The sequence below is a fragment of the Pan troglodytes genome, chromosome 12 (genome assembly GCF_028858775.2).
Source record: "Pan troglodytes isolate AG18354 chromosome 12, NHGRI_mPanTro3-v2.0_pri, whole genome shotgun sequence".
NCBI classification, from domain to species: domain Eukaryota; kingdom Metazoa; phylum Chordata; class Mammalia; order Primates; family Hominidae; genus Pan; species Pan troglodytes.
The window spans coordinates 79,822,548-79,848,764 of NC_072410.2; the positions used below are offsets into that span (position 1 = coordinate 79,822,548).

Below are 26,217 nucleotides of genomic sequence, written 5' to 3' on the forward strand. Positions count from 1 at the left end.
TTTGTTGTTGTTGTTGTTGTTGTTTTTAATAGAGACAGGGTCTCCCTCTGTCACCCAGGCTGGAGTGCAGTGATACAATCAGAGCTTATTGCAGCCTCAAACTCCTGGACTCAAGTGATCCTCCTGTCTCAGCCTCCTGAGTAGCTGGGACTACAGGCAGTTCCCATCACACCCAGCTAATTCTTTTTTTTTTTTTCTTAGTATTTATTTATTTTTGAGATGGAGTTTTGTTCCAGGCTGGAGTGCAGTGGCACGATCTCGGCTCACCGCAAACTCCGCCTCCCGAGTTCAAGCATTTCTCCTGCTTCAGTGTCCCAAGTAGCAGGGATTACAGGCATGCGCCACCACACCCAGCTAATTTTGTATTTTTAGTAGAGACAGGGTTTCTCCATGTTGGTCAGGCTGGTCTCAAACTCCCGACGGCAGGTGATCCACCTGCCTCAGCTTCCCAAAGTGCTGGGATTACAGGCGTGAGCCAACGCGCCCAGCCCACACCCAGCTGATTTTGTTGTTGTTTTTGTTGTTGTTGTTTTTGAGACGGAATCTCACACTTTCACCCAGGCTGGAGTGCAGTGGCGTGATCTCGGAACACTGCAAGCTCCGCCTCCCAGGTTCACGCCATTCTCCTGCCTCAGCCTCCCAAGTAGCTGGGGCTACAGGTGCCCGCCACCACACCTGGCTAATTTTTTGTATTTTTAGTAGAGACGGGGTTTCACCGTGTTAACCAGGATGGTCTTGCTCTCCTGACCTCGTGATCTGTCCACCTCGGCCTCCCAAAGTGCTGGGATTACAGGCATGAGCCACCGTGCCCAGCCCACACCCAGCTGATTTTTTTAAACAATTTTGGTAGAGATGGGTTCTCACTATGTTGTCCAGGCTTAGGAACCTGAAGTTTAGAGATGAGTACCAAACCCATCTCATGGTACTCAACTCCAGACTTGCTCAAAAATACTTGAGGAATAACCAGCTCTGGGTCACATAGTGTCCTTGTCAGAGCCATAAGGCTACAAAGAACTTAAGTGCTTATTGTTTAACAGGACAAAAATTGTTAACCAGAGATTGCCCCAAGCCTTTCTCTCCTTTCCTGCTAAGGGAGCTCTGACTGGCCCACACCTTCCCTTCACTCCTCACCCTTGAAGAGGGCCTATCTTGCAAGGTGGTTCTTTGGAACAGAAACGCAAACTTGGAAGCAAAAGGGAAAGGGGAGGAAGATCAGAGAGGTGCTGGGCTAGTGCTGGGGGTAGCTCTGAGGTTGGAGGAGAAAGAATTGTGCCCAGGGAGGCACAGAGGCTGATAGAGAAATGGGGGGTGGGCTAAGAGGTCTCCATGCGGTCCACTATCCCCCTTTGGGACTGCAAAATACAAGGAAAGAACTGAAGTTATAATGACCTAAGATTTGGTTTCTCAGCTCTGTTCTTTTGAAGCAACACCACTGAGAGAAGGGACCCTGTGAGTCACAGCTTTCTAGGCATTCTGTTTGTAAGGATGTGTGTGGCGAGGAATGGAAACTGGAACTGAGGCAAAGCAGAGACCAGCCTCTTCCTCACAGCACCTTTGCCTTGCTTTGTGTGCTTGATCTTGGATTTCCAGCCTCCAGAACTGTGAGAAGTACATGTCTGTTGTTTCTAAGCCACTGCGTCTATGGTATTCTGTTCCAGCAGTCCAAACTAAGAGAGGAGCCCCAGCCTTGCCCAGAGTGAGAGAGGTACTCTCCCCTTCCTTCTGCCAACTCTCAGATCACACAGGGGTGAACTGAAATTCCTGTTCAGGTCATGCAAGGGTGGACTGGAAATTCCATCCTCCTATTTTGTAAGTACCTTCAAACTATAAAAAGCATTTTGCAAGCACCTTCAAAAGGTTTTTAAAACTTTCCAAAAAGAAATGTAAATGTGGGCAAATGTTTTTTTGATCCAGGAAACATGCATAATGGGACTTTTAAGAAAGGGTCACTTGGTGTCCCCTCCTTTGATTTTAAGGAAGAGAAAGGGCTCTTTCCCCCCTGCCCATTGGATGGGAAGACAAGGCTTTCCTCTGTATGAGAGCTGCACACTCCCCCAAACACCACCAACTCTTAGCTCTCTCCAGTCTTCTTATATTGACCAGGAAGGTGGGACTTCCATCCACAGGCCCCAGCAACAGTGAGCAGTGCCACGTGTACCCAAGGTGAACATGTTGCATGCAGGGGATGGTGCCTGAGTCAGGGCTGCCAACTGAGTGTGCAGGGCAGATGTATCTGTCCAAGGAGGTATGCACTGAACTCTGCTGGCATTTTAAGCTGGTAGGCCAATGGTTTCTTCCCGTCTGGACAGAATGTGCCTTCATGAGGGGCTGTGGATAACTGTGATCACATGAAACTGTCGGACGAGCTGATCTGGACAACCTAGGGGCAGATGAGAGTGAATTATTGTGCTTTACAGTACTTTTGAAGAAAGGCAGTTTTACGACTTTCAAATAGATATAGTAAATGGGAACCATGTGTGACCAGCAGAGGCCCTTGGGGAACTGCTTCAAGGACCAGCTAAGAATCAGCTATAACCAGCAAAGCAGTTGTTTATATGTGAATGAGCGAGCTTCACATGTGTTTTAAAACGTCTTGTTTGAATGTCTCTCCTGACACCATTTTCTTACTACCTTTTTTGTACTTCCACGAAGAAAGGGTTGGTTCAACAAAGGCTAACATCCCCCCAGCCATATCCAAATTATTACAAACCTCAAATGCCCACTTCCCCACAATCAAAGATGTTTGCCTGAGTTGGCAGCTCATGAGGAAGCTTGCATTTCACAGCAGGAAGAAGGGTTTAGCCAAAATTTCCACATGGAGACAGCCTTGATCCCAACCCAAACCCATCTCATGATACTCATCTCCAGACTTGCTCAAAAATATTTGAGGAACTTAGCTGAGTTTAAATACTCAAGGGAGAAAGATGGAAAGTTGAAGCCTCCCTGGTGAACTTCGACCTGGTACAGGTTTTTAAACAGTGATACTTATCCAGTGACTACTGTGTACCTGCCCCCATGGGGGATGCTCTAATGAACATGTCCTCCAGGAAAATTAAATCTTGTGGATTTCAGTTGGTGAGAGGGGACATGCATACAAACCATGGCACAAGGCAAAGTGAAGGTAATGCAACGGAATAGAAATAAACAGCACTCCACAGTGGGGCAAGAGAATATTACTTCCAGCCAGAGAACCACAAGAGACTCTATGAGGGAGATCACCTGTGGTTATAGATGTGCATTCTACCATCCAGCAGTTACACTTCTATATGGTAGAAACTTTTGCAGGTGAACTCAAGGAAATATGCACAAAGACAGTGCAGCTTTCTAGGCAGTGTCAAAAAATTAGAAATAATCCAAATATCCACTAATAGATGAAAGGATGAATAAATTGAGATATTTTCATACAATGAAACATTATACCTAGGTTGAAGTGAACGTACTAGAGCTCGATGTATCCACATGGAAAAACCTAGATAACCATTTTGGTCAACAATTAAAAAAATGCAGAAGAATATTTACAAAGATGGCATTATGTAAATTTTAAACTCATGAATTGACATACTCCTTATATGGAAAATGCATCCGTACATAGGGGAAAAAGATACCCACTCATTTCAGAATATTGATCACCTTTGGAGACAGAAGGAGGGGTATGAGATAAGGAAGGGGCATAAAGGGGACCTCAGATATACCATTACTTCCTTTCAATTTTTTAAATTAAATGTGATTAAATGTAAACATTCTTAAAGCTAAGAAGTAGGCAGATGGGCTTTTGTTACATGATTCTTTATTTCCCTGTATGTTTGAAATACATTCATTAAGAAAATGAGGTCTTTCATTCTTCTAGAAATACTGAGTAAAATATTACATATTTTTAAATGCACAGCTGAGCTTTCAAGAAAGTAAAGAGAATTAATCTGGAGCAAAAAACAAAGAAGTAACTAAAAATCAAAATTTTAACTGTGGTGAGTTATGTTGTAGAGACTGGTGGGGGCAGGGAGTTACTGGCTGTGATAACCAGAGAGCAAATGGCTAAAGTTAAGATATTCACATAAAGGCAGCACTATACTCCAGGTGGACGGTAGGGTCGGGGCCTGGGGGGACCTACCTCTGGTACACGGACAACCTGTAAGCTTACTGGTCTTATAGTCCAGGTACCGAGGAAAAAAATCCTATCCTCAGGGTATTTGTAGAAAACAATAAGCAGCAACTATTTAGCATCACAGATGCCTGAGATAGTGACAACAGATGGGGCACACAAAAGACTGGTGAAAAACTTATAAGGATGATGGTCCAGGAAGTAAGATATCCCCAGGGAAACCCTTGGCAAAGAGTGGAAGACTTGGCTGGGTGCGGTGGCTCACACCTGTAATCCTAGCACTTTGGGAGGCTGAGGTGGGCAGATCACTTGAGCCCAGGAGCTCGAGACCAGCCTGGCCAACATGGCGAAACCCCATCTCTATGAAAAATAGAAAAACTAGCCAGGCATGGTGACATGCACCTATAGTCCCAGCTACTCAGGAAGTTGAGGTGGGAGGATCACTTAAGCCTGGGAGGTGGATGTTGCAGCGAGCTGATATTTTGCCATTGCACTACAGTTTGGGCAACAGAATAAGACCCTGTATCAAAGAGAGAGAGAGAGAGAGGAAGACTTACTGGTTCAAAACATTTAAGAAATGAGAAAATATTTAGAACTGAGCAATAATGAAAATAGCAACATTTCTAAATTTCTTGATGCAGTTCCAGAGATGTTAGAGGGAAAATTGCAGTCTTCATTTATAACACATGTAAGAAAATGAGTAGAGGGTTAAGTGTCCAGCTCAAGAATTTAGGGAGGAGGGAGCAACAAAGCAAACCTAAATAAAGTCGGATAAAAGAAATAATAAAGACAAGGACAGAGATCAGTGAAATAGAAAATGGGCATAGCAAGTACCAACAAAACCAAAACATGGCTCTTGAAAAGACTAATAAAATAGACAAATTGCTGGCAGTGCTGATTGATCTAGAAAGAGTAAAGGTACAAATGAGCATTCTGTAGAGCTGAGTTACTGCACCAGCCCCAATCCTACTACCTCTAGAACTGTCATGTGGGAAAGGAATAGCCTTCTCTCTTGTTTAAGTCACTGTCAAACTTCTTGCAGTCAAACCTAATCCTAACCCACATAGAGGGCTAAGCCAGGCCTGGGCTGGATCCAGGCACCCTAACTAGGCCAAGCAGGATGGAGGACGGTGTCTGTACCATGGGTGATCAGGCAAAGTGTGGCTTGAGAAGCAGAGGTGACAGATCAGGCCACAATCAGGCTGGCAAAGCAGGCAGTTGTCCACGGACATGCCCTGATCAGCAGCAGCCATCAGGACAAGTGGTGACTGTTGCACCTGCTTTCAACAGTCTCCCGACTTCCCAGGTGAGTGCACTCCAGGGCTACCTCTTGGGGGGCCAGACCTACTGGGCAGGTGTGGTTCCTCCAGGACAGGGGCTACAGTCTCTGATTCGTGTGTGGGTCTTTCACTTGCAAGTTTCAAAAGCCCAACTCAACCCAGCTCAAACAATCAAAGCAATGTATTCACTCATCTAGTTTAACTCAGTCCACCTGCCAAAACCATGTTTCCAAAGATTCATGATGTTGGCTTCACGTGGTCCCATGCTACCCCTCCCTGCAACAGCCCAGATTCTTCACCAGTGAAAGAAAAATGGCTTCAGCAGCTCCAAACCTACCATCCTCACACCACACCATCCAGGAAGATGTAGTTCCTTTTCCAACGTCTCCCTTACAGGACTTGTGATTTGTTCTCCCTCACTGGCCAAAATTAGGCCATCTGCCTGTCTCTAAGCCAATCAACATGCTGATTGACTTCAGCCAGTCAGGACCTAGCCCAGAAACTCCTGCTAAATTGAGTGACTCATGAATGACTAAGCTTCACTCTCCTGGTGTATTAGAGCAGGTTTTCATAATACCTAACTGGTAATGTTTTCAGGCAGTATAAATAAAATCAGCACTTAGTCACTTAGCTGAATGCCTGATACACTCTGCATTTGATCAATGGTAACCAGTAATAGCTATTAGCATGAACACTAAAAACTGGGGCCCTGCGCAGGCGTAGTGGCTCACGCCTATAATCCCAGTACTTTGGGAGGCCGAGGTAGGTGGATCACTTGAGGCCAGGAGTTCAAAACCAGCCTGGCCAACATGGTGAAACCCCGTCTCTACTAAAAATAAAAAAATTAGCCAGGCGTGGCATTGCACGCCTGTAGTCCCAGCTACTCAGGAGGCGGAGGCTGGAGAATCTCTTGAACCCGGGAGGTGGAGGCTGCAGTGAGCCAGGATCGCAGTGAGTTGAGATTGCGCCACCGCACTCCAGCCTGGGTGACGGAGTGAGACTCTGTCTCCAAAAATAATTTAAAATAAATAAATAAATAAACAAATAAATAAATAAAACTGGGGCTCTATTCTTACCCTTGGGTTGAGAAAGTCAGGCTAGTGCACCAATGGTTTGAAATGAGTGTCAGTCTGGGGCTAGCTCCTGAGAAAGTGGTATCAACATTAAACTTGATCCCCAGCCCTAGGGGGTAAACTGAGGCAAGCGTCCATGATACAACGGAAAGCAGAGGGTCCCAGGGAAGTCTGCAGTTCCCTCTAATCACCCAGCAGCCCCAAGAATAAAGAGGCAGAGGTGACTGCCGAAACACGACTTCCCTAGGGGATCCCCTCCCCTCTTTGTGGTCTCTCCAGGGATCATGCCCAGGCTGCTGGCACAGGGCTGTCCCATTAAAAGGACACATTCAAAGTAAGAGGAACAGAAAGGCTGCAGAGCCCCCTCGGCTCAGCTCATGGCGGGTGATAGGGTCATACGCCCTGACAGGTCTTTACACAGGGAGAAAAATCTTTCTAATAGCCCAGAAGAATGCCCTAATCTGACATCTCGTTTAGCAGATTATTGGATCTGGCTTTGATCTCTATTGGGCATAATGAGTGCACCTCTTGGGCCAATCAGCAGTCATTAATTAGTAGAACGGCCAGCAGGTGGGCCTGCCCAGGAATGGGGCCCTTTGCTTGCGAATTGGGAGTTGAGAGTGGAGATGTTTATGAGCAAGTCAGACCCAGAGTGAAACTATGGGATATATCAGGGTCACCAGGACCAGCCCTGGGGTCTGTCTGGGAAAGTGCTCTAAGCTAGGCCTTCACATGACACATGTGACACACAATGCCACTCAGGGACTGGGCCATGAAAGAAGGTTCCCCACTCCCTGCAACACATAACCCAATAGTGAGAATACAGCACCAACTCAATACATAGCAAACAGTGTGGGACACCATGAATCACAGCACCGCGATGTGACAACACAGTTCTGTAACTGGCAATTGGCTCTTGGCTTCCATTTACCCTTCTTCTTGGGGTCCTGCATCCCTCCCTCCCCCATGTGGCCCTTTGGGTTCCTGGGAGCTGATGAGTGAGAGAGGGGTTATTGGGCTCTATGGTTTCATCATCCCTAAGAGCAGTGGAACACAGCCTGGTGGTCCTGCATTAGGTTTCAACAGGGATGCAGTCAGGGAGACAGATGAGCATAAACCACGCTGGTGTCCCTGAGTCAGAAGGGCCAGGGGCAGTGTGGGAGGGGACACATCCTGTAGACTTAGCATAGGAAGAGCTGAATTCATACACCATCCTCTGCCATTCACTAAATAGCCATGTGGCTAGGCGTGTGGGCTCAACACCTGTAATCCTAGCACTTTGGGAAGCTGAGATGCGAGAATCACTTGAGCCCAGGAGTTTTAGACCAGCCTAGGCAACATAATGAGACCCCATCTCTAAAAATAAATAAATAAATAATAAAAATAGCCATGTGATCTTGGGGTAAATCCCCTTAACTTCTCTAAGCATAGCTTTGTCCTCTGTGTAAGGAGGGGGTTATGTTTTACATAGCCCTTGCAACATGGGCTGTACTTAGTTTTTGTATAACATCCAAACAGAATTAATACAGGTATTTTCTTTTTTTAATTTTGTAACCAGCAGCTTCTAAACCAGAATAGGCTCTGAGAGCCTCCTTGTATTTTAAGTGTTCAGAATTATTAATACATCTTTAAATCAGTGAAACTAAATATTTTAACTTCAAAAATTAATGAACCCATTATAAAACATTATGTAAAATATACATTCATAGAACTATAAATATTAAACATAATATCATATCAGAACAAATCATTAAGGGACAAAAATTTAAAAAATAAATCAACATTCAAAAGATAAGAATGTGTAATTAACTGTGAAATTAAAAAATTAAATGTTACTTCATCTTTTTTAGTACAATCCTAAAAAAAGAAAAACAATTAAAGGTGTCATCGTTAAATGAAGCACATTTTGTATGCAAATTTTCCCCACTGCCATAACAGTGGTCTCAGAACAGCAAGGAGAAAGTTACAAACTAACAACAGATACTAACACCATGATTGTGGAGGGGGGGACCTATCTTGTTTAATAACTTTCAGAAAATATTTTTGATTCTTTTTCTGGCAGGAGTGGGTAGAGACTGAGATATTTTTCCGATAGTAAGTGTGTATTTGGGGTTTTGTTTTTGTTTTAAGCCTTCTTTACTCTCATCGGGTATAGAGGTATAAAGGGAGACGTCCACACCATCAGTCTTATGTTCTTTGAACTAGAACTAGAGCTTCAGGAACTGTTTTGCTATTTTGTTATTCTGATTAGCATTTTTTTCTCCTCTTGAGAATTACGGAAATGTAAAAAATAAAAATTATTTTTAAAGCTATCTAAAATGGTATCTCTTTGGCGTTTTAATGTAGCATATGGCAACACTCTTGGTGGTTTTAAGACAAATTACTCTGATTTTAGGTTTATAAAAATACAAACTAATAGTATTGCAACTGGTATGTGATAATTTAAAATACACATAGAGAGACTAATGAAAACTGGTTTTGTAATGTCTTATTCTAGATCAGTAGTTTCCAAATCTTTTCTTTCATGGGGAACTTCTTTTGTTTTTGTTTCTGTTTTTAGACAGGGTTTCGCTCTGTCACCCATGCTGGAGTGCAGTGGTGCAATCATGGCTCACTGCAGCCTCAACCTCCTGAGTTCAAGTGATCCTCCCACCTCAGCCTCCCTAGTAGCTGGTACCACAGGCACATGTCACCACACCCAATTTTTTTTTTTTTTTTTTTTTTTTTTTTTTTTTTTTTTTACATTTTGTAGAGACAGGGTCTCATTATGTTTCCCAGGCTGGTCTCAAACTCCAGGGCTCAAGCAATCCTTGGCCTCCCAAAGTGCTAGGATTACAGGCGAGAGCCACCGAGACTGGCCTCTATTGTCTGCATCTTCTATTGAGGGAACCAAAATGTCAAAACACAGCAAAAGCAGGGGGACTTTGAACCAAGTAAGTGACAGGGCTCAGAGCCCTGCTTCCCTCCTTCCTTAACTCCCTCCCTGCAAATACTTACACACAGTTTGCACACATGAGTGTGTGGGAACATAGTGATGCCTGTGTTTATTTATTCAATTCATTATGGGGGAGTGAAGGTTAACTAAGCACTACTCTGTGCCAGCCCCTGAGCTAGATTCTGGGGAGACGATGGAGTTCACAGTCTAGCAGGGGTGAAGGACATTCAGGAAATAATCACTGATAGAGATACTTGATGACAGTGGTGGTAAGAGCACCTCTCCTCTCTCTGTGGCCCTCCTGCCCTCACCACAGACACACACATAAAGAGATCTAAGGGCCTGCAGGAGACCAGCTCACCCAGCCCCTACCTTCAGGAAGTTCTGACAGTCCACGGGAGCCTTGCAAAGGAGCCCAGTGGTTCCAGCAGGTCCTCCCGGGTCACTCAGAGGCCCCAGGGAACACAAGGACAGCAGGCGAGTCCCCTGGGCCACTCCCTAGCTCTGCCTCCCTGATGCAGGGCACCCTTGGGTGAGTCTCAAGGCACATTCGTCTCCCTCACCCATCCCCACAGACAAATGTCAGCAGCACCAAGGTGGATCCAAGTTTTATAAAGCCTGGAACTTATACAACTTAGGGGATTCTCTTTAGGAAACAGAACACAAAATTATTAATACAAAACTAGGTTAAAAGTGAATATTCGGCCAGGCGCGTTGGCTCACGCCTGTAATCCCAGCACTTTGGGAGGCCGAGGTAGGCAGATCACCTGAGATCAGGAATTCGAGACCAGCCTGGCCAACACGGTGAAACCCTATCTCTACTAAAAACTACAAAAATTAGCCGGGCATGGTGGTGGGTGCCTGTAATCCCAGCTACTTGGGAGGCTGAGGCAGGAAAATCACTTGAACCTGGGAGGCAGAGGTTGCAGTGAGCCAAGATCACGCCACCTTTAAAATGCCTCTCATTCTTTCCTAGAAGTCACATCAACCAATACATTTTTCAAAGCTGAGATATACACAAAAACCAGAAATATCATATTTTAATAAATCAACTTGCCAACACACCTTTATAATACTCTTTTCTCTATATTTTTGGCTTTGTGTTCTCTTTGATTGCCTCACCATATGTCAATGATTTCATAGTATCTTTTTCTATAGAGAGATAGAATGGTGCTTCCTCTAACATCCTTGTTCAAAATATATACTTTGTTACTGAGAGTTTAGAAAAGTTTATTTCAGCTTCACAACGAATGTGTGAATTTTCAGGATAGGTGTTGAATTAGTCAATACTCTCCAGAGAAACAAAACCAATACAATATATAGATCAGTCTGAGCCTGAAGGCCTGAGAATGAGGGTGGAGGAATGATGCTTAAGGGCAGAGGATACATGGCTCAGTTCAAACAGAGATATCAGAGGCATTTGAACCAGAGGAACTCCATCTTGAATAAGGGCTGGGTAAAATGAGGCTGAGACCTACTGGGCTGCATGCCCAGACAGTTAGGCATTCTAAGTCACAGGATAAGATAGGAGGTCGACACAAGATACAGGTCACAAAGACTTTGCTGATAAAACAGGCTGCAGTAAAGAAGCTGACCAAATCTCACCAAAACCAAAATGGCAACGAGAGTGACCTCTGGTCGTCCTCACTGCTACACTCCCACCAGCACCATGACATTTTATAAATGCCAGGCAACTTCAGGAAGTTACCCTATATAGTCTTAAAAGGGGAGGCATGAATAGTCCACCCCTCGTTTAGCATATAACCAAGAAACAACCATAAATATGGGCAACCAGCAGCCCTCGGGGCTGCTCTGTCTCTGGAGTAGCCATTCTTTATTCCTTTACTTTCCTAATAAACTTGCTTTCACTTTACGGGCTTGTCCTGAATTCTTCTTGTGAGAGATCGAAGAACCCTCTCTTGGGGTCTGTATCTGGACCTCTTTCCAGTAACAGAGAGAGTGAATTCACACTTCCTTCGCCTTTTCCTTTTTTTTTTGAGATGGAGTCTCGCTCTGTCACCCAGACTGGAGTGCAGTGGCACGATCTCGGCTCACTGCAAGCTCCGCCTCCCGGGCTCATGCCATTCTCCTGCCTCAGCCTCCCGAGTAGCTGAAACTACAGGCAACCGTCACCACACCCAGCTAATTTTTTTGTATTTTTAGTAGAAATGGGGTTTCACCGTGTTCACCAGGATGGTCTCGATCTCCTGACCTCATGATCCACCTGCCTTGGCCTCCCAAAGTGCTGGAATTACAGGCGTGAGCCACTACACCCAGCCTCACCTTTTCCTTCTATTCCACCCTCAATCAACTGGATGGTCCCTACCCCAGTGAAGGGGGATCTTCTTTACTCAGTCTACCCATTCAAATGCTAATCTCTTTTGGAAACATGCCTGGAAATAATCTTTTACCAGCCATCTGGGCATCCTTTAGCTCTGTCATATTGACACATAAAATTAACTATCTCAAGTCCACTCCTTGGCAACTTGGCACCCATACACATCTTCTTATGCCACACTTTATCACCAAATAAAGACAATAATGTAACCGCCGAAGGGGTTCACCTTGCCCACTTGCCTAGGCGGAGTCAATTCATCAAGGCAGGGAAATTGCAGTAGAGAAAGAGTAATTCACACAGAGCTGGTTATGCAGCAGACCAGAGTTTTATTATTCCTCAAATCAGTCTCCCCAAGCATTCAAGCATTCAGGGAGCAGAGTTTTTAAGGACAACTTGGTGGGTGGGGGGAAGCCAGTGAGCCAGGAGGCTGATTGGTCAAAGATGAAATCGTAAGGAGTCGAAGCTGTCTTCTTGTGCTGAGTCAGTTCCTGGGTGGGGACCACAATATCAAATGAGCCAGTTTATTGATCTGGGTGATGCCAGCTGATTTATCAAGTTCAGGGTCTGCAAAATACCTCAAGCACTGATCTTAGGAGCAGTTTAGGGAGGGTCAGAATCTTGTAGAATCTAGCTGCATGACTCCTAAACCATAATTTCTAATCTTGTGGCTAAGAGTAGCCCTACAAAGGCAATCTAGACCCCAGGCAAGAAGGAGGTCTGCTTTGGGAAAGAGCTGTTATGGTCTTTTGTTTTAGACTATACACTATAAACTGAGTTTCTCCTACAGTTAGTTCAGCCTACGCCCAGCAATGAACAACGACAACTTGGAGGTTAGAAGCAAGATGGAGTCGGTTAAGTTCAACCTCTTTCACCATCTCAGTCATAATTTTGCAAAGGCAGTTTCAATAACAAGGTTATAATAAAACTGCCTTTGCAAAAATTATAACTGTAAGAAAATTATGACAGTGGCAGAGAGCTGATCTAACCACCCCCCATTTTGCCTTTAACCTCCACACTGCCCTCAGGCATTCCTGGGTTTGGGCCAAGATAACTTTGGGAGAAATTCAGTTTATAGTTTAAATGATAGCAGCTCTTTAATCTGCCTTTGTAAAGCTAATGAAAGACCACCAGGTTAGGAGGATGAGGAGCCTGAATTCGTGCTAAAGTGTAGACATAAATGATTACCAGCCATTACTCTGGAGGTTACAAGATTTGCAACTTCCCCAATTACTCCTGCAGATAACATCAGTATTTTAAAGCCTATGATTGGCCTTTTGAGACATCTTTTCTGATTTTTGCATTTCTGACAAATGATGGCTCCACGCAGCCCCATACCCCTACCCAGAAGCAGACTCAGCACATTTTCTCAGGACCATTTTTCACACCCCTGTGTTTGCATCTGCAACCAATCAGCAGCACTCATTCCCTGGCCTGACAAGCTATCCTTGAAAAACCCCAGCCTCCGAATTTTCAGAGAGATTGAATTGAGTAATAACTCTGTCTTTCATGTGGTATGGCTAGCTTCACATCAATTAAACTCTTTATTGCAATGCCATGGTCTCAGTGAATTGGTTTTGTCTTGAAGTGGGCAGGAAGAACCTATCGGGTGATTATAATAATTCTGCCTAATATGATACAACTATCCCCCATACAACTGAAAATGCAATAATTCCTTTCCTAGAAGAGGAGGTAAAGTCCTTAAGTGATGTCTACTCTTCTGATATCCCACAACTTAAATACTATGATATAAAATTAACAGCACTCAAATACTAATAAGGTATTAATAAGGCCAATACCTTATTAATGGCATGTCAATGACATAAGGGCAATACCCCATGTTACATGATAAGAGAGAAAAGAAAACAAAGATATTTGCTTAATATATGTATATGTACACACAAACATATTCGTAACAAAATAAGCAAAAAATACTCATGACAATTTTACTTTTCATTTCTGTAACTGATCACATTGTCAGAGGCACTGGAACCAGAGCAACTCCATTGTGAATAGGGGTTGGGTAAAATAAGGCTGAGACCTACTAAAATAATGCTGCATTCCCAGGAGGTTAGGCATTCTTAGTCACAGGATGAGATAGGAGGTCAACACAAGATACAGGTCACAAAGATTCCACTGATAAAACAGGATGCCCTAAAGAAGCCAGCCAAAATCTGCCGAATTCAAAATGGTGATGAAAGTGACCTCTGGTCCTTCTCATTGCTCATTTTACACTAATTATAATGCAATTAACATGCTAAAAGACACTTCTACCAGTGCCATGACAGTTTACAAATACCATGGCAACATCTGGAAGTTAACCTATTTGGTCTAAAAAAAAGAGGAATCCTCAGTTCCAGGAATTCTTCGCCTCTTTCCCAGAAAACTCATGAATAATCCACCCCTTGTTTAGCATATGATCAAGAAATAACCATAAAAATAGCCAACCAGCAGCTCTCAGGGCTGCTCTGTCTACAGAGTAGCCATTCTTTTGTTTCTGTACCTCGTTAATAAACTTGTTTTCACTTTACTCTGTGGCCTTGCCCCAGATTCTTTCTTGTGGGAAAAGACTCTCTTGGGGTCTGGATCGGGACCCCTTCCCGGTAACAATGTGGTCATAACTGTTATTTGTAACTACCTCCTCTACTACCCATTATTCCATTATTCCAAGGCTGAGCAGGCACCTCAACTTCAGATGGCTGTGGTTCTTTACTTGGCTGGGTAACCCAAACCTTCATTCCTGAAGTGTCTGGGCCGTTAGTATTCATGCCCAGATTGGGTGTTATTGTTTTCCACTAATCTTTCTTTTTTTTTTTTTTAGGGAGTCTAGCTCACTGCAACCTCCACCTCCTGGGTTCAAAGCAATTTTTCTGCCTCAGCCTCCCAAGCAGCTGGGATAACAGGCACCCACCACCTTGCCCAGCTAATTTTTATATTTTTAGTAGAGACGGTGTTTCACCATATTAGCCAGGCTGTTCTTGAACTCCTGGACTCAGGTGATCCTCCCACCTCAGCCTCCCAAAGATTACAGGCATGATTACACTGCGCCTGGCCATTTTCCATTAATCTTAGTCACTGGGCATGGTAATACTAAGAGACACCCTAAAGGATCTCCTGTATCCTAGATATACTCTTCTTACCTCTATTGCAGAGTAGTAGTCCAATTTCCCCAATGGCAGTCAGGTAAATCACCCCAGCCTATAGAGTAACTCCCTTTTTGCCTGTTGACTCAGCGTCATGAAGCACCCAAAGTGGCTGAGTGGTAGTTTTAACCTCCGGTTCAATGGAATCGTTGTTGTGTCTCCTTGTGGAAGCGTTTCTTTCTCTGGAACTAAGACCTCTAGACCAGTAGAGCATAAAACTGTGGGAAAAGGAAGCAAAAGTTTTGCTAGTAGATAAGTAGGGGTAATGATGAGTGGTTCTGCTCCCACTTTCACCCCTTGATTCCTGAACCCGTGAATCCTGGCTCTGGAAGAAACAGCACCATATACAAGATGCTAATTCAGAACATATACAGCGTTCTGGAGAACCCTGTCTCAGCCTTGCAAAGTATTTCCACCACACTGGTGCTGTGAGTCTTTGAAAGGCCATTTTACTGTTCTATCAAGCCAACTTCTTCAGGATGGTGTAGTACATGGTAAGACCAGTGAATTCCACGAATATGGGCCACTTCTTTTGTTATGAAGTGACTGTGTGTGGAATATCATTATGTTGAATAAGGCATTCTGTAAATCACCATGTGGTAGTTTTGGCAGAAGTATCATGTGCAAAGAAGGTAACCATATCCAGGGTATCTATTCCGGTAAGGGCAAAACACTGCCCCTTCCACAGTGGAAGTGGTCCAGTCTAATCAACCTGCCACTAAGCAGCTGGCTGATCACCCTGGGGAATGGTGTCATATCAGGGGCTCAGCGTTGGTCTCCACTTTTTGCAGATTGGGTGCTCCATGGAGGCTGTAGCCAGGTCAGCCTTGGTGAAGGGAAATCCATGTTCCTGAGCCCCAGCATAACCTCCATCTCTGCCACCATGGCCACTTTGTTCATGAGCCCATTGATCAATGACAGGAGTGGCTAGGGAAAGAGCTTGACTGGCTGGTATCCAAAGAATGAGTCACCCTAAGCACTTGATGATAATGATTATTATTTTTTTAAGACAGAGTTTCACTCTTGTCGCCCGGCTGGAGTGCAATTGCATGATCTCGGCTCACTGCAACCTCCACCTCCCGGGTTCAAATGAGTCTCCTGCCTTAGTCTCCTGAGTAGCTGGGATTACAGGCACCTGCCACCACGCCCAGCTAAATTTTTATTTTTAGTAGAGACAGGGTTTCACCACATTGGCCAGGCTGGTCTTGAACTCCTGACCTCAGGTGATCCACCCACCTCAGCCTCCCAAAGTGCTGGGATTACAGGCATGAGCCACGGTGCCGGGCCACCACTTGACTATTACAATTGTCTTCTGCTGAGGTCATTCTTTGATGAACAATCACATGGGGCACAAATATCTTCACATTTTTTTACCCATTCAAAAAGGTCTATCAACATATTTCTTCCCAAAATTTCTTTGTCATCAATTTTCCAATTGTGTTCCTTCCAAGTCCCTGGCCATCCAGCCAAACCATAGGCTACAGCCCATGAGTCAGGATATAATTTTGTATCTGAGCATGTCTCCTTCTAAGCAAAGTACACAGCTAGGTGCACTACCCGAAGTTCTGCCCACTGGGAAGATTTCCCTTCACCACTGTCCTTCAGGGATGTCTCAGAGAGAGGCTGTAGTGCCCCAGCTGTCCAATTTCAGGTGATGCCTGGATATCATGCAGAACCATCTATAAACCAGGCTCAAGTCTTCTCTTCCTCTGTCAACTGATAGTAGGGGGCTCCCCATTAAGCCATAGGTGCAGCCTGAGGGAGAGAAAGTACTGTAGCAAGAGTCAAGACCATGGGTATTTGGGCCACTTCTTCATGTAACTTACTTGTGCCTTCAGGGCTCACTCAGGCCTGATCACATATATACCACTTCCAGTGATAATGCAGTGTTACTGAACACTTTCAACTTTATGGCTAGATGGGTCAGGTAACACCCAGTTCATGATGGGCAGCTCAGGTCTCGTGGTAAGTTGGTGGTCCATGGTCAAGTGTTTAGTTTCTACTAAGGCCCAGTAACAGTCCAAGAGCTGTCTCTCAAAAGGAGAGTAATTATCTGAAGATTATGTCAGGGCCTTCTTCCAAAATCCTAAAGCCTTGCCCTGCGATTCACCAATAGAGGCCTGTCACTGGCTCCAAGCAGCATCCTATCTGCCACTGCCACTTTAAGCACCATTGGATCTGCTGTATCACATGGCCCCAGGGGCAGGGCAGCTTGCACAGCAACCTGGACCTATTGCAGAGCCTTCTCCTGTTCTGAACCCCACTCAAAACTAGCAGCTTTTCAGGTCTCTCAGTAAATGAGCCAGAGTAGCATACCCAAAGGAGGAATGTGTTACTTCTAAAATCTAAAGAGATGTACTAGGCATGAGCCTCTTTCTGGGTTGTAGGATAGGCCAGATGCAACAATTCATCCTTCACCTTATAACAGATATCTCAACATGCCCCATACAACTGGACCTCTAGAAATTTCACTGAGGTCCCTGAATTTTTGTCGGATTTATTTCCCACCCTCTGACACACAAATGTCTTATCAATAAGTCTAGAGTAATTGCTATTTCTTGCTCAGTAGGTCCAATCAGCATAATGTCATCAATGAAATGAATGAATGAGGTATCTTGTGAAAGCAAAGGTGATCAAGAGCTCTGCAAACTAAATTATGACATAGGCTGTAGAGTTGGGTTTTTTTCTTTTCTTTCTTTCTTTTTTTCTTTTTTAGACAGGGTCTCACTCTATCACCCAGGCTGGAGTGCAGTCGTGCAATCATGGCTCACTGCAGCCTTGGCCTCCTGGGCTCAGGTGATCCTCCCACCTCAGCCTCCCAAGTAGCTGGGACTACAGGTGCATACCACCATGGCCAGCTAATTTTTTGTATTTTTCGTAGAGACAGCGTTTCACCACGTTGCCCAGGTTTATCTTGAACTCCTGGGCTCGAGGAATTCTTGCCTTGGCCTTCCAAAATGCCGGGATTACAGGCATGAGCCATGGTGCCCAGCCAGGCTAAAGAGTTAATATGCCCTTACAGTAGGACAGTGAAGATACACTGCTGGTCTTGACAGCTGAAGGCAAACTGCTTCTGGTGGGCCTTATGGACAGAGGTAGAGAAAAAGGCATTTGCCAGATCAATAGCTGCATACCAGGTACCAGGGCACATGTTAATTTGTGCAAGCAATGAAACCACATCTGGAGTCACCACCTGGTTAAGCTTACAATAATTCACTGTCATTTTCCAAGATTCACCTGTCTTCTGCCCAGGTCATATAGGACAATTGAATGGGGATGTAGTGGGAATCACCACCCCTGCATCTTCCAAGTCCTTAATGGTGGCACTAATCTCTGTAATCTCTCCAGGAATGCAGTATTGCTTTTGATTTGCTATTTTCCTGGGTAGAGGCAGCTCCACTGGCTCCCACTTGGCCTTTCCCACCATTAATAGCCCTCATTCCATAGGTGGCAATTCTTCCAGCTGCTAAGTATGTCAATTCCAAGAACACATTCCAGAATGGGAGGAATAACCCTGAGTGGGTTTGGGAACCCACAAGACCCGTAGTGAGATGGACCTGAGCTAAAACTCCATTGATCACCTGAACCTTTATAAGCTCCTGCTCTGACTAGAGGGCCACAGTGACATTCTGGTTCTCCTGGAATTAGTGTCAGTTCAGCCCCAGTGTCCAGTAGTCCCTGAACATTTGATTATTTCCTCCTCCCTAATGCATAGTTACCCTGGTGAAGGCTGAAGGTCCCTTTGAAGAAGGCTGGGAGAAAGACTAATAGCATACATTTTGGATATTGTAGGGGAGTCCTTCCTTGAAGAGACTCGGCCTCCCCTCCATTCAAGGGATTCTGGGTCTATAAATTGGTCAAGTCTGAAAACTGATCGAGGAGCTGTGACTCTGTTTTGGTGATTTGGGTTACACTTTTGTTCTCTTGACTTAAAACTTTTCTGCTTAGAAAAATCAACAAAGAACTTAGTAAGCTTCTTCTCTATTTCACTCCTAGGAACACTATGATTAACTAGCCAATGCCATACTAGTCTGCATGAGCCGGATTATTCTGATTGGTGCTTTGCCTCTGCTGTGCATTAAGGTAACTACACCCACCTTGCATTTGATGGCTGGGTGCCGCCACTTGGCCCTGTCACCTTGGAATCCAATTACCCCCTGTTGCATGTAGATTTCCAGTTGAGTGGCTATGGTTTCCAACGTGAAGTCTGGCCTATAGAAAAGAGTGATCACAGGCTCTCCAGGGATGCTGGGGTTCCCCTCACAAATTTATTCCTCAAAATACTGGTAAAGGGTATGTCTTCTGGACCTTCTCAGTGTGGGTGAAGGGGTCTTAAATGACAGATTCACTTGGACATTCCAATCTCCTAAGTCTTTGAACCCCCTCCTCTGCATTAAACCAAGGGAGCTCAGGCATTTCCAATTCACTCTTGGTGGCCTACCTTTTGATCCATATTTCAGCCAAACAAACTGTAAGAATCCTTTGTAACTCCCCCACCTGCAAAATTAAATGCAGAGTTTCTGCTTAGTGGGCCTATAGCAATAAATTCAGCCTGATTCACCTTTATGTTCCTTCCACCATTACCCCACACTCTCAATATCCACTCCCATGCATGTTCCCCAGATTTCTGCTTGTATAAAGGAATTATTTTGGGGGAAGTACACCTCCTCATGGGTCACACTATGTACCTTACCTTTAGGGGGTTTCTGGGACTCGAGTCTAGATATAGGTCTAGAAGCAAAGAGTGCTGATGAGGTGGGTCCAGGGGTGAATCTGCCCTATCTTATACAGCAACTGCTTCAGGGATGGCCATTACTGTTTCATCAGGCAATGAAGATTTATCCCCACTACCATGGGTGAGGAAGCCACTTTTGCTAAGGGTGGGTAGGCAACTTCACTGGGGGTAGGGATGCCACTTCCACTGGGCGTAGGCCAGTCTCTTCCATGGTAAAGAAGACTTATGAGAACTTAGAGGCTCAAGGTCTCCAGCTTCATCAAGGTCTTCCCATAGGTCACCAACCCAACTCACAGGATATCATTCTTTCCCAGTCAATGCCCTCACTGTAACTGTAGAGACCATGTGAGGCTGGGAAGTTGTCATTCAGTCAGTCACAGGATTTGTTCTGCATGTGATTTTCAGCAATTTCAGTCCTGAAATAAGGTTACCCTTCAGGGCACAACTAGAAGATCTTTTATGCACTGTTTGAGCTAGGAATTTGAATCCATGATCTCATCCTTTTCTTTTACAAATCTGTCCAATGACATTAGAAACAAGTAACCAAGTAACCAATGTCATTATATTCCTCAATTTTCCAAAAATGTTTGAAATATCTTAAATGAAGTCACTTAGCTCCTTGCTTCTTATAAGCGGTTGATTAGAAGTATCCAATGCAGATATTTTGCATATCTCTATAAACAGCTAACACCATGAACAATCAGATTAGAGGGCCAATCTCATAAACCTCAGAACCAATTCAGGAAACTCAACCTTAAAATTCTGTTCTCCTAGAACCACTATTGATACTAAAATCTGCATTAGTCAGAGTTCTCCTGAAAAAGAGAACCAATAGGATACACACACACACACACACACACACACACACACACAGATTGATTATAGGAGTTGGCTCATGTGATTACAGAGGCTCAGAGGTCCCTCAATCTGCCATCTGCAAGCTAGAGAACCAGGAAAGCTGGTGGTATAATTCAGTCCAAGTCCAAAGCCCAACAACCAGAAGCACTACTGTCTAAGGGCAGGAGAAGATGGGTGTCTCAGCTCAAACAGAGACAGAGAACAAGTTTGTCTTCCTCTGCCTTTTTGTTTTATTTTGGCCCTCAACAGGTTGGATAATCCCCACCCACATTGGTGAGGGCAGTCTTCTTAATCTACTAATTCAAATATAAATCTCTTCTGGAAACACTCTCACAGACACATCCCAAAATAATGGTTTATCAACTATCTGGGCATCCCTTAACCTAATCCAGTTGACACACAGAATTAATCACCACAGTTGTCAATTAGGAGTAAACCTCTAACATGAGCTATAAGACTACAGGGACTTTTCCACAGACCAGCTTCTGGCTGTGTGCATTTCAATCTTGTTTCATTTCCACTTCCTACATGCTTCCTGTACTAAGAGCCATAGGACACATTCATGCTGCATCACCCCAGGTGAGTCAACACCATGGGTGGTAGGAGTATTCCTGGAAACCAATCCTCCCCAATAATTGTCATGATACATGGAAGTGACTGAGAGCCACACTCATGAAATATTATATACATGTATTGCATCCCACATAAATACATCCCATTTGTCCACATTAAATGCATCCCTCAATTCAAGCTTCCCTAAGCTGGATCCCCAAAATGCCACAGTTATTCCGATATCCCTTGACAGAAGGGAAATGTGACAGAGGGGAAGTCAGGGTGAAAAGAAACAGCAGCCTTAAATGATTGTGGTTGATACAATACACTTTTGCAAATTTTACAAAAATGTGAAAGTATTGCCAGGGCCCCTCCCAGGGCCTTGGAAGGAGCAAGTGGGGGCCCAGCAAAGCTCTGCATAAAGGCACAGCCCTTAGAGATGAAAGAGATCAAGAGAAGGGTAATTACTGAGGCAGGGCCTCAGGGCTGCATCCTCTGGCACAATTATGTTAACAAGGTAAATTAGCCCCAGATAAACCTGTACCTAATAAACTTGGGCAGCTTGTGCCTGGAGCCCTCACTAGGAAGGACTTCAAAGTCCACAGCCCAGACTTCAGAGTTAGTTGTCTCCCGCTGTGGACTCCAGGCCTGTCCATGGGCTGCAGGCCAAGGAAGGGCCTGAATGTCGCCTCTCACAAAGCCCCAGGACAACGTGGGTCACATATGAGCAGCCACACTGTCTCACATACACAGACACACCTTCCACCACTCCAAAGCTCATCCATAGCCAGTGCCTCGTCTTACAGAAAACACCACACACACATACATACACACACACACACACCCCCCCAACAGCAATTCCTAAACACAGAACCAGGTTCTCCAACAGGCCTGAACATGGGAGGATTCCTCTTTGTAGGGAGAGATGGGGCTGCTAAGGAATTGGAGAAAATTGTTTCCTCTTATTCCCCACCAACAGGATGGGAGTCACAAGGAGCAGGCACCGCTAGCCTCTTTCTAGCTCACACTGGTGCTGGGCTCCATGGCTCTGCAGACCTGGGCTGCTCACTCACTCTCCCTCCACTTTCACACAATATCTCTCTTCCATCCAAGATGCAGGGAAAACCCTGGACCAGACAGTGGGGAAACATGTTGCATTCACATCCAAAGACTCTGTGCTTCAGAGCAGCTATGGATGGAGCTCAGACTGTGCCAAGCCCGCAGAATATCGGCTGGAAAGCTGGGATGATGTCGGCCACTGACCGTCCGTACCCTGCCTCCATCCCAGGACAATAGGAAACAATGTGGGGACAGGGATGGGGAGGTATAAGGACTCTCAATCTCCAGCAGCTGTAGGGTTGGCCAAAGTCCTTGTCCCACAGCCCTGACTTTTCAGTTCCAAACCGGCACAAACTCCAGGTTTGGCCAAGGATCAGCAAAGCGTATTCCAAGAATACCAAGCTGGGAGTCAAGGTCCTGGGTTCAAGACAGTCTGGGGAGAGCAAGGGGAGATAATGGCCACGAGTGTCCTTGGAAGGCCGGGTGGGTGGGTGAGGGGCCCATTGCCCTGAGGAACAAGAGCCCTGAGCGGGCTGACCGGTAGAGCTCTCTGGGCCTGGGCCAGGTCTTTGAGGCTCTTCCGCTCAGGAAAACCCGTTCTCTTTCCTGAGCCAGAGGGAGCAGGAAAACAGGAAACACATGTTCTTTGGGGGAGGCTGAGCACCCAGCCCTGAGAAGCTCCCGGGAGGACCTGCTCCCTGCATGAGAGTTTCCTGCCCCACCTGGGGACCTGCCCGGACCAGCCTTGAGGGAGAAACATGCTTATCAAGCTCATACAAAGAGCCCAGAACTGGTAGGCCAGATGTCTGCATTCCTACTTGCAACATTCCTGTGCAACCTTGGGCAGGGAGCTCCGCCTTTCTGGCCTCTGTCTCTTCCCCTGTCCAGTGGAGGCGACTGGCCCTGCCTTCCTGTCTGCCCTGCCTGCCTCACCAGCTTTGCAACCATAATGTCCCACGCACAGGGAAACACTGCTGGGAATCCTGAGGAGATTCTTTCCCTTCCCATCCTTTAAAACTCAGCCTCCAGGAAGCCTTCTCCGATTGTCCCAAAATGAAGATGGACTCACTTATGAGTGCCCCTCTGGCATTCACCAATTCCCCTCTTTGAGAGGCATGACACATTCTCTGCATCAGACAGAAGTCTGCATCAGACAGGCCATCTTGTCCACAAAATCATGAGCAACCTGAGGTTCAGTGGGTCTGGTTTTTCTTTGCGCCCCTCCCCAGCTGCCAGCAGGTGTGGAAGAAGCACTGGTTAAAAGCACCGCACCTGTGTTGGATAATAAGTGAGACCTGCCCTCGACCCCACACACACCTCTCCCCTTTGATCCAGTCCTGGCCAGTAAGGACTTGGGATTTTGCCAGTGCAATAACCAGGGCACACCGGGAAAGTGGCTCAGCAGACCAAGAGGTCCCCCTGAGATATCTCTAAGCTGTCTGTGGCCAGGACAGGGGAGCTCTAGGAAGACTTTGCTGGTCCCGCCTCCACCTGCCCGCATCCTCCTCAGAACAGCACTGCAGGCCTGGCTTGGCTCACTGAGCTCAATATCTCTCAAGGCCAGTGCCTGGGTATGGTTTGAGGGCTCTGAGAAGGAGGCCTTTGGAACCACTCAAGGATGCCTGAAGTGCTGAGACTATGGTGTGTGTGCTGTCTCTTTGAGTGTGCTTGTTGTGTCATTATTCCCTTAGAAGTGTTCACGATTTTTTCCCTCTATTTCCCTACAGAAGCCTGGCCTGGGCATGGTGACTGGCAAATGCCTTAGGGAAGTTAGGGGGACTGGTGGGGAGGGAGGCCAGGCTGCTAGGTTGGCTCTCCCTACAGAGTGGGAGCTGGCAGAGATGCCCGCCAGAAATGAGTCTCTCTATTCTATCGTGTAGAGCCGGCAATTCCCAGCCACTCTTGCATCTAGGTGGGCCCATGAGACTAGTTGTCACAGATTGAACATAAAGTTAATGATAGATGTTACATTCAGGCCAAGGTGGTTAGAAGAGGTTGTGTCTTCTCCACCCACTCTTTCCTGTCTGCTCTCTAGATGCAGAGGACTCAGGCCTAAGGGAGGGTAGAGTCATTAGGTACAAAGAGCTTGGATCCCTGAATCACCATGTGGAAGCCCTCCTACCGACCAGGAGCACCCATAGTGGACTGTTATGTGAGTGAGAAGTAGCCTCTATTATGTTCAGCCACTCAAATTTTGGGATTCATTTGTTTCATCAACCCGCATTACCCTAATGCAGTTGCCTTACAGGGACAAGACTGCAAAGAGGAAATGGGTCCAACACTCCAGATCTGCCTACTTAGGCCCAATGTAGGACTTGGAATGTGATTGGGCCCACTTCCTCAGCCTTGGCCATTGGTTTGGCCCCAGTGAGGGGATGCTCTGAGTTCAGGTGACTAAGAGCAGAACTGTCTATTTCTCACTCATTTTCTGGCTTCCCAGAATCAATCCTAGCCCCACTCCAGACCCTCCTACCCTGGGCCTTCCAGCTTGACATTGTGACTGGGAACCTTTCCGAATCCTAACTTTTGACATTACATTTTACCTAGGATGGTCTTTCCAATCTGTCTTGGAGCCTCTCTGGGATCATGGTTCCCTCCCTTCCTCAGAGTCTGCTGAGCCCTGTGAAAGTCCAGGGGCCAGATCAGGCCCATGGCTGCCTACAGCAGAATGACTCCCTGCCAAGGGTGTTCTGTGCCTCATCTCATTCAATCCTCACAATAAGCCCATGAAGTAGGCACCTGGGTCACCATCCTGATTCTGTCCTTTGGATGTCATAATTCCCATTTTGCAGATGAGAAGACCAAGGCATGAAGAAGGCAAACTTGTTCAAGGACATATAGCTCATTTGGTAGGGCCAGGTCTAGAATCCAAGTCATGTGGTCTCTGGAGCCTGCACTCTGAAATCACTATGTCATACTCTCTTGCAAATATAGGTGTTCAATAAACAGGTGTTAAATTAATTTTTTTTAATTTTAAAAGGCAAGGCAGACAGATTACCATTGGCCAAATAAAAGCCTCTAGGTTGGTAGTATTAGGTGGCCCCGGGATCTTCTGAGGAATGTTCCTAGAGAGTGTGACACTTGGGGTTAAGTCACATGATCTCACTGTGCCTGGTTTTCTTTCCAAGATCCTGTCAGTAGCTCAGGAGCATATGTTTGTATGGTGTGTGTGTGTGTGTGTGTGTGTGTGTGTGTATGTAAATACAACAAAGAGAGGCTTTAAGCAGAGCTATCCAACAGAAATAAGATGCCAGCCATAGGCCGGGTGCAGTGACTCACACCTGTAATCCCAGCACTTTGGGAGGCCAAGGTGGGCAGATCACTTGAGGTCAGGAGTTCAAGACCAGCCTGGGCAACATGGCGAAACCCCATCTCTACAAAAAATACAAAAATTAGCCGAGTGTGGTGGTGCATGCCTGTAGTCCCAGCTACTCAGGAAGCTGAGGTGGGAGGATCCCCTGAGCCCAGGAGGTGGAGGTTGCAGTGAGCCGTGATCATGCCACTGCACTCCAGCCTAGGTGACAGAGCCAGATCCTGTCTCAAAAAAAGAAAAAAAAAATGCAAGTCATATATATAATTTTAAATTTTCTAGTAGCTGCATTTAAAAAAGGAAAAAGAAACATGTAACACTAACTTTAGTAATGGATTTTACTTCATTATGTAAGAAATATTATTTCAACATGCAATGAATGTGAAAAATTAATGAAAGCTGGGTGCAGTGGCTCTCGCCTGTAATCCCAACACTTTGGGAGGCCAAGGTGGGTGGATCACCTGAGGTCAGGAGTTCAAGACCAGCCTGGCCAACATGGTCAAACCCTGTCTCTACTAAAAAAAAATACAAAAATATTAGCCAGGCATGGTGGTGCACACATGTAGTCTCAGCTACTCGGGAGGCTGAGGCAGGAGAATCACTTAAACCCAAGGAGGCAGAGGTTGCAGTGAGCCGAGATCACACCACTGCACTCCAGCCTGGACGACAGAGTGAGACTCTATCCCTGCCCCCCTCCCCTCCAAAAATTAATGAGATCATTTACATTTCTTTTTTTGTACTAAGCCTTCAAAGTTCAGTATGTACTCTACATGAACAACATGTCTCAACTCGGACTAGCCACATTTCAAGTGCTCAAGAGACATAAGTGGCAAGTGGC

At 45.6% G+C, this 26,217-nt stretch overlaps 1 long non-coding RNA gene across 1 annotated transcript; it reads right to left on the reverse strand.

Annotated features, from left to right (window-relative positions):
- Window positions 1-1,845: 1,845 nt before the first annotated feature.
- LOC107973445 (uncharacterized) lies at window positions 1,846-24,734 on the reverse strand. The gene is made up of 4 exons (XR_001715741.2): window positions 24,613-24,734; window positions 19,307-19,362; window positions 14,863-15,083; window positions 1,846-2,380 (listed from the first exon to the last, which is right to left on the reverse strand). It is a non-coding gene; the product is annotated as an uncharacterized LOC107973445 (long non-coding RNA).
- Between the last annotated feature and the right edge of the window lie 1,483 nt (window positions 24,735-26,217).